The sequence below is a fragment of the Eupeodes corollae genome, chromosome 1 (genome assembly GCF_945859685.1).
Source record: "Eupeodes corollae chromosome 1, idEupCoro1.1, whole genome shotgun sequence".
Classification (NCBI taxonomy): Eukaryota; Metazoa; Arthropoda; class Insecta; order Diptera; family Syrphidae; genus Eupeodes; species Eupeodes corollae.
Window position 1 is genome coordinate 213,032,949 of NC_079147.1, and position 3,137 is coordinate 213,036,085.

Sequence of the window (3,137 nt, forward strand, 5' to 3'; positions counted from 1 at the left end):
GATCTGTCAAGAAAGTTATCTGTTAATGGGTCTAAAAATTTTTTGTTCTCTTAAATCTTCTAACCATGTAAACAAACAATTTGTGAACCGGGAATATTATCAGTTGTGGTCATGCGATTTTCTGCCAACAAATTTTCTAATACTTGGATAAAATTAAATAACCGTATAAATTGACGATTTTCATTTGACAGAAAATTGCCACTTTATCACCTTTTTTATGCAATATTAGATGATCTTCGAATCATGTATACTTAGCTTTAGTCTCAAAAAGAACAAGATGCAAAACATATGTTTAACTTCTCTTTCTTGAATTTTAAAACAAAGTGATGGGCTTCACTTTTGACCTTTGATAGAATTGTTAATGTTCTCTTACCCAAATATTTTTCCGTTTACATGGAATGAATTGTCAAAAAAGTATTCGTGCAGAAATGTGAACTTTGTCATCACCTTAAACAAGCTACTTTAGACTGACAAATATCAAAACATCTTTTATTGGTTTCGATACTATCAATTTTTAACCCATTCGATAGCGATTAAAATTCACTACGAGACATTTTTTATGACTTGTGAACTGCAAATTAAAATTGTAATGAAATTTAAACACTGAACATTCCAGAGATGTGAAAAATGCCACAGATGTGTAAATATTGAAATTACGATCTATAAAAAGTCGAGTTCAGTAGTTTGATATTCGTAATACCAAAAATAATCAAAGTAGCAAACCAACATTTTTTCTAAAAAATGTAGTATCTTTAACAAATGTGTCTTCTGCATAGAAGGACGAGACCTGCACATGAGCTTTATGAGCACAAGAGGCGAGAGGAACACCGACTTCTCAGAAGGAAAAAGAGAGAGCATGAGAAGCGTGCGGTCGAAGATGATGAATAGTTCAAAAGCAGAAAAGGAATTCACAAGTCCATAAACCTAGAACCGAAGGCTGCAAAGACGAAAGTGGAAACATCATATTGGAACCGCAGTCAATGCTGAGGATATGGAAGGACCACTTCTGCAGACTGTATAACGGCGACGACGAACCGAATTCCGCTGTCAGGCCCGATGATCGATTCAACATAGACGACGAAAGACAACAATCCCGTTCTCCCGACTTACACGAAGTAAAGATTGCCATATCTAAGCTGAAGTCTAAGTCTATGGCTTGAATGCCGAGCTCTTTAAAACAGCTGGAGATATACCCGATGAATGGAACCTCAGTATTGTTTGCCAGATCCTGATAAAAGGAGACCCTCTAAACTTCACTAACTATAGAGGAATCAGTCTTCTTAACATCGCTTACAAAATCTTCTCTGTTGTAATATGTAAACGTCTAAAACCCATCGTCAACAACCTGATATTTCCTTATCAGTCCGAAAAACATCAAATCGACACCCACCATCTTTTCATCGATTTCAAGGCCGCATATGACAGCATCTACAGGGACGAGCTGTATAGCGACATGTCAAATTTTGGCATCTCTGCCAAACTCGTCCGTTTGTGCAGGATGAACATAAATAATTCACGCTGCTAAATAAAGGTTGGAAACAGCTTAACAGAACCTTTCGAGGTCAAAAAAGGTTTTAGACAAGGCGCTGGGCTGTCATGCGATTTTTTAACATCGTACTTGAAAAAATAGTGCAGAGCTCACACGTTAACACTAAAGACACAGTCTTTTAAAAGTCTGTCCAATTAGTAGCATATGCTGATGACATTAACATAATCTAAAGAATTCAGCGTGTTGTCAATGGGTCTTTTGTGAGTACTAAGGCAGAAGCAGCAAAAATGGGTTTAACGGTTAATGAGGGCAAAACAAATTACATGCTGTCGTCAAGAAAGGACCTACAACACTGACGTCTTGGTCAAAACGTCGATATCGACAGATGTAACTTTGGGGTAGTCAAGGACTTCGCCTAGGCTCCGCTGTAAACGGAGAAAACAACACCAGCGCTGAGATCAAACGAAGAATAATTCTTGCTAACCGCTTTTTCTTTGGGCGTTGGGAAAGCAATTGAGTAGAGGACGAAGGACCAAAGTGTCGCTATATAAGACCCTCATCATCCTCGTCCTCCTTCACGGTGCAGAAGCATGGACTATGACAAAAGCGGATGAATTCAATCTGGGTCGTTTCGAGAGAAAAGTTCTTCGTGTGATCTACGGTCCCATATGTATCGAAGAGAAGTGGATTAGAAGATGGAACGACGAGTTGTACGGGCTGTACAGCGACGTAGACTTAGCCAGAAGGCTAAAAGTCCAACGACTAAGATGGCTGGGTCTCGTAGAGCGCATGGAAACCAATGCTCCGGTCAGGAAAGTCTTCGAATCCACTCCCACAGGACAGCGCAGTAGAGGAAGACCGCGGATCAGGTGGTGCGCACATGGGGAAAGTGACCTTACCGAACTTGGAGCGCGAAACTGGAGACATCTGGCTAGGGACCGAGCTAGATGGATAAGTTTGTTGGGTGAAGCCCTAGTTCACACAGGACTGTGGCGCTTATTTAACTAAGTAAGTCTATAGTTATTTAAAATCCATGACTACGATTTGTTACAAAAGGCTTCAGTTTAAAATTTTTCACTAATATATTTGACATGCAATGTAGAATTTTCTAAAAGGTTTTTTTTTTCAAAATCTTTGGAAAGCATTCTGAAAATAAATCCGAGAGCAAAAAAACAGATGTCCTTGGGCTCGTCCGGGATTTGAACCCGGGACCTCCCGCACCCTAAGCGGAAATCATACCCCTAGACCAACGAGCCAGTTATAAGCTCCTAAAAAAGTTTTTATTTTTAAAAAATGATATGACAAACACATCACAAAATCATTCTGAATGTCAAACTTTGACGTTTAACTTCTCGGATTAAAATACATACAAGAAACCACATGGTTAAATATTGACATAATTTTTGTTGAACAAATTTAAACTTTTAAGATTAACAAATTTATACAATTTGCCAAGCTTAACACCCGATTCGTAATGAAATTAATGAGTTGTTAAACACCAGCAACAGAAGCAGAGAGGGCAGCTGCCTGTGTTCACATCAGCTTAACAAACATGATGAAAGTTTCAAGTTAATTATTTTATGGTGAACATATTTTAAAATTCATAAATTCAATTCATATCTTATGTGCGGAATCTCATTTGTTTTAT

The 3,137-nt window shown here is 38.3% G+C and overlaps 1 non-coding gene across 1 annotated transcript; it reads right to left on the reverse strand.

Annotated features, from left to right (window-relative positions):
* Positions 1-2,673: 2,673 nt before the first annotated feature.
* Trnap-agg (transfer RNA proline (anticodon AGG)) lies at positions 2,674-2,745 on the reverse strand. Its single transcript has one exon. It is a non-coding gene; the product is annotated as a tRNA-Pro (tRNA).
* Between the last annotated feature and the right edge of the window lie 392 nt (positions 2,746-3,137).